The sequence below is a fragment of the Schistocerca gregaria genome, chromosome 7 (assembly GCF_023897955.1).
Source record: "Schistocerca gregaria isolate iqSchGreg1 chromosome 7, iqSchGreg1.2, whole genome shotgun sequence".
Classification (NCBI taxonomy): domain Eukaryota; kingdom Metazoa; phylum Arthropoda; class Insecta; order Orthoptera; family Acrididae; genus Schistocerca; species Schistocerca gregaria.
Genome location: NC_064926.1, coordinates 481,663,525 through 481,677,730, shown reverse-complemented (window position 1 = coordinate 481,677,730; position 14,206 = coordinate 481,663,525).

Genomic DNA, 14,206 nt, shown 5'->3' with positions numbered 1-14,206 from the left:
GTGAATGATGTCCAGAATCCTCTAGTCATTCCCCTTTCTGCACAGCGCCCCAGACGTAATTTTTTAGCAAGACAATGGACGACCACGTGTTGCTGCACCAACATTTGCCTTCTTTTATCCTGGCCCGCCAGATCACCAGACTTCCGCCAATCGTAAATGTGTAAGATGTGGTGAAACGACGGGCGCAGTGCTGTGACCCAGTGCCAATCAATACAGATGAGCTTTGGAACCAGGTGAACGCATCACGGATAGCTATAATACAGAACGCCGTTCGCGACTTATACGCGTCGGTGCCATCACGCATGGAGCAAGTTATCCGAGCCCATGGTGCACCCTGTTCCTACTAAGCAGCTCGACTCATGCTGAACAAAGGTGACTGAAATGTTAATCTATTGTCCAACGTAAATGTCCTGTGAATATGTACGTCCTATCTGCAGCCGTTTAAGGAGTTCTGTTTTTTTTCCTGAACATTAATGTTTATTTGTAGGTTTGGTAAGTCAAGTACCATTCGCTTTGTTTAACTCTGAGAGTTCCTCCCGATGAATTACTGTCTAGTTGATTTCCATTATTAATAATTGAGTTGCTAGTGAGAAAGTTCTTACCAAATAAGGATGTAAACAGCGAGTGTTTAAAATTCGCAGGATGGTTCAAAAAATGGTTCAAATGGCTCTGAGCACTATGGGACTTAACATCTGGGATCATCAGTCCCCTAGAACTTAGAACTACTTAAACCTAACTAACCTAAGGACTTCACCGTAGCGATCGCGCGGTTCCAGGCTGAAGCGCCTAGAACCGCTCGGCCACCCCGTCCGGAGCCAAAAACAATGTAAGCCCCAAAAGCAGAGGAATAATAAACCTAAATTAAACAAATGAAACTTTAAAATGATCGGAAAAGGTAAATATGGATACAAAGGTATTGCTGTTAGTGACTTAAACGAAAGAACCAAATTCAGAGAAGTAATACGTCTAGTAATACATCCAGCTTAACGACATAGCTTGGGTAAAATTTGGTGAAAAAATGAATAAAAAAGGAAATACATCATGGGTGCTTGAGTCCACAGATGTACTTCACAGTAAATATTTTGGAAAAGAAGAGGGCCGGCCAGTGTGGCCGAGCGGTTCTAGGCGCTTCAGTCTGGAACAGCGCGACCGCTACGATCGCAGGTTCGAATCCTGCTTCGGGCATTGATGTGTGTTATGTCCTTAGGTTAGTTAGGTTTAAGTAGTTCTACGTTCTAGGGGACTGATGACCTCAGATGTTAAGTCCCATAGTGCTCAGAGCCATTTGAACCATTTGAAAAGAAGAGGAAAGAAAGTAATATATATACATTGTTTATTAAAAGAAAACCGAGATAACAAGGTGTCGACTGATATTTAAACCGATGACTCGCTGCTGAATTAGCTCTTTTGTTTTAAAGAACAAGATTAATTCTTAAATTAAGGAATAGCTACCGTAATTACGTTCTGTAAAATACAGTAAGTAGTAGATATTCCTTAAGCGGTAGATTTGTCCCGCATTACTTAAACATGTGTGGATAAAGAAGGTAGTTGAAACATACAGAAAAAGCGGTCAATCATTACGTGATTGAGTCGTTCAGGATAGCCAGCGATGTAACTGTGGTCGAACAGCGCATTGCGACGCGTTCTTTCCTAAACACCAGTAATAAAAATCATTTTAAATTTAATGTTATTACCAGTTATTTGAAAGTCCAACGCTGTACTTGCAACTACTTAACGATATCTGGTACTAATGGTGTACGTTATAAGTAATTCAGTTGCGGTCTTGTGCACAATCGCTTCTATGTATTAAAAATAAATAAAATGTATGTTGTGCTGGAACTCCGTTATATCGGTTGAATGAGTACGGTACATATATGTTTCCTCATACATGTATGCATGTCGTCACCATTGTCTCGCGATTCAGTTAATGAAGTATTGGTTTAATCTAGGATTAAATGCCGGCCGATGTGGGCGTGCGGTTCTAGGCGTTTCAGTCTGGAACCGCGTGACCGCTACGGTCGCAGGTTCGAATCCTGCCTCGTGCATGGATGTGTGTGATGTCCTCAGGTTAGTTAGGTTTAAGTAGTTCTAAGCTCTAGGGGACTGATGACCTGAGCTGTTAAGTCCCATAGTGCTCAGAGCCATTTTTTTAAGATTAAATGTCTACCAATACATTAAGTAACTGATGACCGCTATTAGAATTTTACTGCATAATGTAGTGTTAACAGCGCGGGATAGGTTTTAAATAACATTACAAGGGTATTATTCAGATGCAGTGCAACTTCCACCAAGGGATCACCAATTTAGTATTGGAGGGCAGCGTGGAGGGTAAAAATCGCAGAGGGAGACCAAGAGATGAATACAATAAACAGATTCAGAAGGATGTAGGTTGCAGTAGGTACTTTGAGATGAAGAAGCTTGCACAGGATAGAGTGGCATGGAGAGCTGCATCAAACCAGTCTCTGGACTGAAGACCACAACAACGAGAAATTAAAATTAGGTAACTGATCTTTTCGATGTAAAACACAATTAAAATCACCACCAAGGAATAACTGTCTTGGAGTTTTCCTTAACAAGCATATCAGGTCATATTTGAAGAAACGTGCCCTGTGAGCTAAGAGAACTTCCTGAAGGGGCAGACAAGTTGATGATAGTCACATAATAGACATTTATGTCATATTCCCTTTCCGGATTACAGTCGTTCCACCTCGCCTACTGTAATCCCTTGCCTCACCAAAACCGCTGTTTCAATACTTGTTTCGGGAGACACATTTATGTAACTGACAAAATCGGGAATTAATAAATCCGAAATTAGAACTTCTTGTAACAGGGCAATATCAGTCGCGGATTCGTACAAAAATTCCTTAAGGGCCGATAATTTCAAACCGGACGTAATTTTATTTATGTTTATTGTGGAAAAATGCGTCATTGCATTGTCATTATGTAGTTGTTTTGATGAACTAATTCAGTTTCCTGTGGTTTAGGGTTCAGTTAAGCTATAACAGTTTTCTCGGAAGGCTGAACATGGAATAACACTTCAGTTTTTAGTTACTGTCCCTTTTTTTCTACTTCTGATGTTTTCTCTTGTACCGCAAACAGACTAATTTCCTGGTAAACTTACTGATTTTTCCTCCAGTGATTCGTGCAGGGCCGTTTCGGACCGATCATTCTTTGTGCTTGGGTCGCCCTTACCGGATTTTCCCTTCCCTTGGTTACGAGCTACTTTCTCATTTGGTTGCGTCGGTATTTTACCTCGCGGCTTATCAGGAGCAGCAGCAGACGCTTTCGCAATTTCTGTTGCCGGCGCCTGCCTGTGACCGTGATTTCAGCTTGGCCACCACTAACTCGTTCCTTATTAGTATCACTTACTTCCTGATCGTGGGAAAGAAATGGAGACTGCAGTTTTGCAACCTCTCCCTGAATTTGTTTATTGTTTGTTTATTAACAGATAGCTGCTCATATTTGCAGTCGGCTACTGCACCTGTTGTTTCTTGCAAATTAATACTGATTACACCCCCTTCATTTTCTGGTACCGTATGTGTATTATCTTTCTGTTCATCAGTTTCCATTCGAATTTTGCCTTTCGGTTCCTCCGCCTCCTCATCGCACTGTTTTTGCTTGCGAATTGAGGGAGTTGGACAGGACAGCTAGTCCTCTGAACAATTATCAGTTGTCATCACAGGTAGGTTTTTCGGTTGCATTTCAGTTTCACGAGTAGTGGTAACAGGGTTTCCCTTTGTTGTTAACGGGGGAAATTGACTGTTACTGTGAAGGGAGACATCAGCTTGGCCTGCTGCGTTAAAATCCTCAACCAGATGATCCGGGCTATTCTTTGGTAACAGATCATTTAAGGTGAGCTTCTGACGCTGTATCAAATTACTTTTAAGAACAACAGTTTGCTGCAGTCATTCCTGTCTGAAGTGGCCGGTTTCATTACATATATGACATGTAGCTTCCTGACCTGTATAAACAATTTGAGCCTTATACCCTTAATCAGGTATGTGAGACGGAATACTCATCCACAAACAGTTATGTGAGATGGAATATTCGTCTTAACGTCCATCACTACACAGCGGACCCCGTTGAAACACTGCAGTTTAAAGCGACGTGACCATCTTTCATCTACAATTGATTTAACGTCCCCGTAGTTTGAAAGAGCTTAGTTAATCTTATTTTCAGTTTCAATGGGAAGATTCAACACATGACCGGTTTTGTAGTGGATGTCCGCTCTATAGATGGAAACCTTACTTCATTTCTATGCACAAACTCTACTTCACAGCCCCATTTCCGTAACATCTACATCTATATGATTACTCTGCAACTCACATTTAAGTGCTGGGCAGAGGGTTCATCGAACCACAATCATACTATCTCCCTACCATTCCACGCAAGAACAGCGCGCGGGAAAAACGAACACCTAAACCTTTCTGTTCGAGCTCTGATTTCTCTTATTTTATTTTGATGATCATTCCTACCTATGTAGGTTGGGCTCAACAAAATATTTTCGCATTCGGAAGAGAAAGTTGGTGACTGAAATTTCGTAAAAAGGTCTCGCCGCGACGAAAAACGTCTTTGCTGTAATGACTTCCATCCCAACTCGCGTATCATGTCTGCCTCACTCTCTCCCCTATTACGCGATAATACAAAACGAGCTGCTCTTTTTTCCACCCTTTCGATGTCCTTGGTCAATCCCACCTGGTAAGGATCCCACACCGCGCAGCAATATTCTAACAGAGGACGAACGAGTGTAGTGTAAGCCGTCTCTTTAGTGAACTTGTTGCATCTTCTAAGAGTCCTGCCAATGAAACGCAACCTTTGACTCGCCTTCTCCACAATATTATCTATGTGGTCTTTCCAACTGAAGTTGATCGTAATTTTTACACCCAGGTACTTAGTTGAATTGACAGCCTTGAGAATTGTACTATTTATCGAGTAATCGAATTCCAACGGATTTCTTTTGGAACTCATGTGGATCACCTCACACTTTTCGTTATTTAGAGTCAACTGCCACCTGCCACACCATACAGCAATCTTTTCTAAATCGCTTTGCAACTGATACTGGTCTTCGGATGACCTTACTAGACGGTAAATTACAGCATCATCTGCGAACAACCTAAGGTAACTGCTCAGATTGTCATCCAGATCATTTATATAGATCAGGAACAGCAGAGGTCCCAGGACGCTTCCCTGGGAACACGTGATATCACTTCAGTTTTACTCGATGATTTGCCGTCTATTTCTACGAACTGCGACCGGCGACCTTTCTGACAGGAAATCACGAATCCAGTCTCACAACTGAGACGATACCCCATAGGCCTGCAGCTTGATTAGAAGTCGCTTGTGAAGAACGGTGTCAAAACCTTTCGGGAAATCTAGAAATACGGAATCAACTTGAGATCCCCTGTCGATAGTGGCCATTACTTCGTGCGAATGAAGACCTAGCTGCGTTGCACAAGAACGATGTTTTCTGAAACCATGCTGATTACGTATCAATAGATCGTTCCCTTCGAGGTGATTCATAATGTCTGAATACAGTATATGCTCCAAAACCTTACTGAAAACCGACGTCAATTATATAGGTCTGTAGTTCGATGGATTACTCCTACTACCCTTCTTAAACACTGGTGCGACCTCCGCAATTTTCCAATCTGTAGGTACAGATCTATCGGAGAGCGAGCGGTTGTATATGACTGCTAAGTAGGGAGCTATTGTATCGGCGTAATCTGAAAGGAACCTAATCGGTATACAATCTGGACCTGAAGACTTGCCCGTATCAAGCGATTTGAGTTGCTTCGCAACCCCTAATGTATCTACTTCTAAGAAACTCATGCTAGCAGCTGTTCGTGTTTCAAATTCTGAATATTCCATTCGTCCTCCCTGGTGAAGGAATTTCGGAAAATTGCGTTAAATAACTGCGCTTTAGCGGCACAATCGTCGGTAACAGTACCATCGGCACTGCGCAGCGAAGGTATTGACTGCGTCTTGCCGCTTGTGTACTTTACATACGACCAGAATTTCTTCGGATTTTCTACCAAATTTCGAGACAATGTTTCGTTGTGGAACCTATTGAAGGCATCTCGCATTGAAGTCCGTGTCAGATTTCGCGCGTCTGTAAATTTTAGCCAATCTTCGGCATTTCGCGTTCTTCTGAACATCGCATGCTCTTTCCGTTGCCTCTGCAACAGCGTTCGGACCTGTTCTGTGTACCACGGGGGATCAGTTCGATCTCATACCAATTTATGACGTATGAATCTGTCAATTGCTGTTGCAACTATATCTTTGAATTTGAGCCACATCTCGTCTACATTCGCATAGTCAGTTCGGAAGGAATGGAGATTCTCTCTTAGGAAAGCTTCTAGTGACTTTATCCGCTTTTTTAAATAAAATTATTTTGTGTGAATCTTCAAGTTTTCGCGGCGCAGAGACTGCTCCATTAAGTTTCGGGAATGGAGCCGCATGAATTCTGCTTCTTCTTCTTCTTCTAATATTTCGGCTGTATACCTTTCAGCCATCTCCAGCGCTCGCTCCATCCTTTTAAACTCGCGGACCGCGCCACTGCGCGTGCGGCCACAGATAAACAAGGCGCCAGTGATGTTGATCGGCGGCAAAGACGTACAATATGCATGAGTTACGTCTGGGGCTGCGCCATATCCCTAAGGGGCCCCATTACGCGCCTAACATTGGAGCTCCCAGCTACCAATAAGCCCACCGTCTGCGATTGCCCGGACCTTGAAGGCTGAGAATGATCCTCTGAAACAGGGCAGGCAGCAGCATCTGGCTCGGCCAGAGACAGTACCTGAAACCTGTTTATCAGATGCACCGGAGAGGCTTTCTGATCAGCCTCCGGGGACGTCTTTCGCTGCCTGCCACGCCTTGGAACGACCTCCCAGTCAACCACAGGCGAGGGCTCAGCCCCACTGCGGGCAGCAACCGGGGCAACCACAGTGGCAGACCCTTTCTGGGGACAGACGGGACGTGGCTGACATCCCCGTGATACCCAAGTCCGGCTCCCCACAGTGGTGCCCATTGGCAACAGCCTCAAGCTGCGCGACCGAAGTCAGCGCCGCCTGCAGCTGTGAGCAAAGGGATGCCAACTCAGCCCTCATCCGAACACAGCAATCACAGTCCCTGTCCATTCTAATCGACGTTGAACAACAGTTACTGAAACACGAGTCCGTGCCTAGATAACGCAAGGGAAACACGCAAAGAATGTATGAACTGACCTGTACAAATGCCTAACGGCTGTGCTACAATCTGCCTGAATTTAGATTACAGTAACTAAAAGTAGAAATTACACCTCCTATACGAAACTCTCACGCAAATAGAGTAAGAATCTACGAAGTAAACACTAAAGCGCGATGCTATAACTCTCAAATACTGTAATACGCCTGAAATTTATGAAGTAAACAATGCAAGTACTCAAAAACACGCAAAGAAATTAAGAATTAAACTATGTAACAAAAAAGTGGGAGTATACGACTTGCTGCTGCAGCTGCTGATCCAACGGCGGCAGGGAGCACACTTTATCAACAGTCACAGCAGTGATGAACCTGACAAAAACACAGTATTTTTCCTGACCCAGTTGCCAGGTATGGACGGTTTCAGAACTGAGACCAATTAGCTGTGTAATCCAGTCATCTATTTTCAGGGATGTCGGCTGAACAGGACGGGATTCCTTGTCCAAAGTAAATAGCAGAGTATTCTTCCTGAGGTTTGTAGCCATGGTTAATCCAGCGACGGAATTTCGGTCAAACAACCAAAATTCCAATTAGCAGCAGCAAGACCAGAAAGAGCAATTAGATCACAAGTAATATGAACGAACTCTGAGATTAACGGAGGGACTGCACTCGGCGAAGCACAAGTACAGAGATGTACACACGGAAGTGCAACGCAACAGTTAGCAGCGGCCGCTCGCTAGCGCGGCTGAAACGGAACTGTCTCAGCTAAGCAGGCGGACTGTTGTCAGCATATGTCAAAAGTTCTAAAAACGTTTAACACATATGCATGGCATCATCACATCCATAGGCTGAGTGCATAACACTTATTACGCTATTTTAAAAAGCAACATCAAACTACTGCACACGTTCGCTATCTGATTGGAACTGAGGCTGTTGTCGTCAAACTATTGCACATCTTCATTGTTATGTGACAATAATATACATAAACGTTAAATATTCTTCCTATGTAGATAATGATAACATATAGTATACATGACAGGCATTTTTAATCATTTCGACGTGGAGAAATTCAAACTTTTCGCTCTTTTCCACTTGAAATTTCCGAAATTGCGAAAGTAAACTATAAACAGAAATGATGATTTACTTCAAAAAGTTTCATGTAAATGTGAAACACAAGCCGGCCGGTGTGGCCGAGCGGTTCTAGGCGCCTCAGTGTGGAACCGTGCGACCGCTATGGTCGCAGGTTCTAATCCTGCCTTGGGCATGGATGTGTGATATGTCTTTATGTTAGTTAGGTTAAAGTAGTTCTGAGTTCTAGGGGACTGATGACCTCAGATGTTAAGTCCCGTAGTGCTCAGAGCCATTTGTGAAAGATAACTAAGAAAAACAAATTCCGCGAGTAGTTCTCGGAGGAAAATCAGGGATCTTTGGCCTATTCGTCGGCGAGGAAGAATGTGTCACTATAAAACCGTCGGTGGTTACAGTGAATTAACTAAAGCCTTCTACGATGCTTCACCAACTCACAGACAAACGTTCAACTATCAACCTAACATAGACCTTGGGCTACGTAACATGTCAGTCTCCAATGTAGCCGCATATGCGGCACACACAACATCGTTATGTCACGGGTAAATGGCTTCATAGGCGGAAAGACTTCAGGCTTGGAAGCGTGGAAAAGTCCATACAAAAATGTAGGAACCGAGTGCATAATTTGACACACCTTGCAAATAAGTGGGTGTCTTCCGGAGGTGATGACAGTGCAGGTGTTCTCACAAAGAACACGCATTGCGGTGAGGGCAAGCAAATTAAAGCAACTGTTTGAGAATACGTACTCGGCTCATCAGCTCGAAAGTGATAGTGTTTTGACATTTGGAGAACGACACGGTACAGGAGGTCGAACTTCACACACGACTCTAAGAATACTACAAAACCGCGTAGATCAAAAGTAATGTGCTCAACAGGTACAGGCTCATGCGCTCGCTAGGCCCTCACTTACCTCCAAAAGGAAGACACCAGACGCGACGGAGATAGTCCAGCGGCCCAAAGTGATGAGGATCCAGGCTTCCCTTGAGTAGACTAGCCGGCACACCGACGGACAGCGCTCGCGAGTTGAGGCTGCCCCACAGTCCGGGACTGTAAACACTTCCGCCGACGGTAAGGTACACAGTGCACTGGCCCGTCCTAACCGCACTCACACACTGCGGGAGCGGCAGCAGGCTACAGAAGCAACGCTCTCCTGATTGGCCAATGCGGATCAGAGATATTCAATTTTAAATCACTGTCCATAAAGAGCATCAGCTCTCGCTATCTCGGTACTCGATATCGATTCAGATGACCAATTTCAGTAATGCCCCTTTTAAGGAATTCTATTGACAGGAGGGAAGATACAACATTAAGAGTTAAAGTTAGTTACTCCAGCAGTATTAGAGTGGATCGGGGGAAGACGGCTATAGTGGCAATACGGCTGATTTCTTGTAGTTCCACATTCAGGCTACGGAGAACACCACGCATTGGTGTTCGTTATCAAAGACTCAGTGTCCGCACCGGGTAGCTGAGTGGTCAGAGCGAAGGAATGTCAATCCTAAGGGCCCGGGTTCAGTCCCCGGTTGGGTCGGAGATTTTCTCCGCTCAGGGACTGGACGTTGTGTTGTCCTAATCATCACCATTTCATCCCCATCGACGCGCAAATCGCCGAAGTGGCGTCAAATCGAAAGACTTGCACCAGGCGAGCGGTCTACCCGACGGGAGGCCCTCGTCACACGACATTCGTTCATTCATCAAAGACTAAGTTATGTACCGGGTAAGGTAAAAGCTGCCAATGTTGGTCGGGGTTCGTGTTGTTCGGCGAGAAGAACCGCGGGAACATTACGTTCCAAGTGGAGTGAAGTTATTACAAAGACACGTCAAAAATTGAAACACGTTCTCGCATCTTTGAAACCTGAGAATATCTATTACTGTAGAACGCAGATTGAGTTTCAAAGTTTCCACTGTGGTCGACGTCCGACGTTGCTAAGCCATGTTTAGTCACGTGCGACAACCTTGTTTCATCCCGATACTCGGGAAATATATTATATTTTCTTCATGATAAGATGCCAGTCATGCATCGAATTTGCATTTTTTCCAACTGCAGAAAAATGCCTCGGGCTTACGTGATGATGTGTCAGTAGGTCAGTGGAGTGAAGACAGTTTTCCGGTGGACATGAAACAAGTTAGAACAAGGGGTGTGACTTGTTTTAAAGCTCGCATCTCGTAGTCGTGCGGTAGCGTTCTCGCTTCCCACGCCCGGGTTCCCGGGTTCGATTCCCGGATGGGAATCCCGATTTCTCGTGATGGCTGGATGTTGTGAGATCTCCTTATGTTTGTTAGGTTTAAGTAGTTCTAAGTTCTAGGGGACTGATGACCATAGATGTTAAGTCCCATAGTCCTCAGAGCCATTTTTGTTTTAAATCCTTCAAAAACTGCGCTATTCTTCACCGTAATATTAAACGACGCCTAGCAGATATCGATAACAAAAAGCGTTAAGAAAGGTCACAGAGCAAATTTTGAGACAGAATCTGCGAAACGTAACAGTGTAAAGCAATTTTTAAAATGAAATCACTTTAATTTTTCAAAAAAAAAAAAATCTACTTTTTTGCAATATTTAATTTCTGATTTCCTTTTAGAAATCTGTATCGGACTTCCAAGAAGTTAAATTGATGACGTTCATAATAAATGTGCAAATGTGGGAAAGCTAATTTCCTATTTAATAGTGACATTATTTTACAGTTCTGACTTTTTTTTAATATGTGCCTTTACACGATGCTGCTATTTCTTATGATATACTGTATTGATGACGGGGCTTAATATCATTATTAAAACGTTCCAAATACTCTAGTAGTGGAAAATGTGCGGAGACTAACTATGTGAATGTGTTGGCTCCAGTCATTTTTGAGATAGTTTCCTGCCTTAGTGAAGAATGAACCGCACGATCTCTCTATTGAGCAGATAGAATATCGGGTATTATTTTCAGTTACAGTGTTATGTCCTATCCAAAACAAATCTTCTCGATAAACCATCACATATTTACATTATGGATGAAACTGCCTTTCAGATGAATCCCAGCTGAAAGACGTTCTCAAACATTTTATGAAATGACAATTGGAGAAAAAAGATAAACGATAACCGTAATAGCTTTCTTTATCATTGAAGGATATTTTATACTGCCAACCTGTATCTTCAAGGAAAACAAGAAACCTGAATGGAAAAATTCTCTTATCAATGGGTCAACACTTTAAGACATTTACCCTGCATCAGTTCTGAGTCCCATTTCAAAATGTGGGAAGGAAAAAGTAGTTATGCTGACAGAGAGAAGTTGGATGAGTCACTGCTAAACAGCAAAAGAGCAGAGTGACTCTAAGCAAACGAAAATAAGACAAGATAATTTTAGTTTGTAAAATAAATTGCTATGAATTTACAGGATCTCAAGTAGACTGAATGAGGTGTGTATTGTGCAACAAGTGGCTCATCCGCGAAATTTGTATCCCAAGATTTAGTTTAAGGCCCGTTATGACATTTATGTTTCAAATAAAGTTTATTTGCAATATTTTCTACGTGTAAATGCGATATATGTAAATCTACCGTCTTACCCCGACGGAAAAAGTAAAGCAAGAGAGTAACACTATACTTAAAAACTCACTAACTGAAGTCTTATTTTTGTGGGCAGAAACACCATTTCTAAATTACTTTCAACATATGAAATTTCTGTTGCAAACACAAAATTGTATGACTTACGGTCAATATTCCAATGAAAGAAAATGCAAGGTACCTTCGGCCTATCCACTCTACATATTACGCATTCTGATAAAGGTCGCTTTTAAGAGTGGTCGAAACACAGATATATCATTCTAAAAAACGACGCGATCTACAGTCCAGAAGAATTTTATTGAATTCGGTAGACCCACAGATTTCCCTGACGACTGCAGCTGTTATTACATTCGGGACAAAGGAGTGCCTCATACCGTCTCGCGCTACGTAAATCACACCTCGTAAAGGCATTGAGATTCTCTCGTAATGCGTTGTGCTTCGCTGTTACTTTTTTTTTTTAAAAAAGTAGTATCTCAGAACATCTGTTAGAGGCACCGTTTTTCTATTGGTTATTACCACGATAAATAACAGTCTACAATTTATTAGTGCTACACACTCTTGTATACTGACCTCTAAAAGATTCGTATTAAATGTACATTTTCGAGTTGAGAAGAAACGTTTATGAGAATCTATAAAACTTGTAGTTCTTCTCCAATTAACAATGACATAACTGAAGTCGGTAAGAAACACTTAAGTTTTAACAAATCTCAGCTGTATTGAAGAATATCAGCTGTGACACTAAACAATCTTCATTAGCTACAGAACTGAGGGTATCAGCTGATGTCTGGTGTCTGCGGTATCTAAGTAATAAGTATGCATTGCTTTTCATACAGGAAAAGTAGTGAAGAAGAATTTGTAAAAAATCAATTTTATTTTGTTCGTGATTGAAAACTATGCATTTCAGGATATACAGGGTGATCAAAACAACACTGGCCCGAAAAGCACTTTCGGCCCTTGGTGACAACGTAATTCAAACAGCAAAGAGATTTGATTCTTGAAGATTTCCCGGCGTAATATCGTAGGACGTTTCGAGATTGCACCCAGATGACGTCAACATCTTGAGACGATGTATCGGCTAATAACCATTGAGCCATATTCAGGTGGGTTTTACATTGGAGATTCTTGATGCATATCACCAAGTTTATACCGAAAATGGGCGCCGTGGTGCATGTGTATAGGTTACCGCTGTATGAGCCCCTCTGTCTAGTTGCGCACCTTCTGTCGAATATTATCCGCACATGCGCACCATTGTCGGTGATATTGCATGCACCCCCTCCACCGACTTTGGGACCCACGAACTGACTGAAATCGAATATCGATTTAAGTCGTCTTAAAAGTCGTCACTACGATTCCTCTCCACTACGGTTGAGATGAGCGTAGTGTTCTGACGGTTTGTCGGGATGTGTTCAGCGTAGCCGCTGTGAAGCAGCAGGCGGGGCTAAGTTTGGACGCTAGAATCCCTAGTCGCCCAGGCGGACCTACGCACCTCGGCAACTGGGTTAATTGCTTGCGGATGCGAGCCACGTTCCCTGCTGACGCTTCCTGGCTGCCGACTGTGACGTATGTCTCTGCTCATACCTCTCTTTTTAAACGTCCTAAATATGGCAAGTCCTTCCTTTCTCTCCCCGACGAATTACGGACCTTGCAGCGGTGCGGTAGCTCGTGTCCCACAACGATATACAGGACGGTAGTGTGTGACACCACACTTCCTAAACAAAAACAGCTGGATAAAAAGAAATTTAAAGTCAGATAGTACGAGATGGGGCAGGACGACAACCTGAGGCTATGTTAACGACATGGCGGCAATTTTACAAGTCGCCGTCTTTGATGCTACTCATAGTTTTCACATGGAAAATTAGTCATGTGATATATCAAACAGATAGAAATTACACGAGAACAACAACGGTTATCCTGTTTTGAACGTAGCTTTATTCATTCTCGAGTTATGATTGGTTATTTTTTGTTGCGGGTTACGTACAAGCTGATGGCATTAAGCCAAGCTAAACACATGGAGATCGCCCTGTTACCAGGAGGGATCGTATGAAACCTAGCTAGCTCTGTTCGCTCACGAGATCTAGAAGGTAGTAAGCAGTGCAATAAAAACGGGCTTCTTCCTGGTCACGTACGTATGGAGCGCGTGTAGAATGACTATTTCGTTGCCTCTGCGTACGAGGTAGTCAATCTAATCCTGTCCTCGTTTGTGGAGTATGCCTAGAGCCATCATTTAAAGCTGCTTCCTTGGGGCCTGGGTTCGATTCCCGGCCGAACCGGAGATTTTCTCCGTTCGTAGACTAGGGGTACTGTTGTCATTACTTTCCTATCGTCATAATTGGCATTACATTTGAGATGGCTGAATTGGCAAGGCCCGAAAGCCAATAAACTGAAAAAAAAGTTGATTCTTGAAA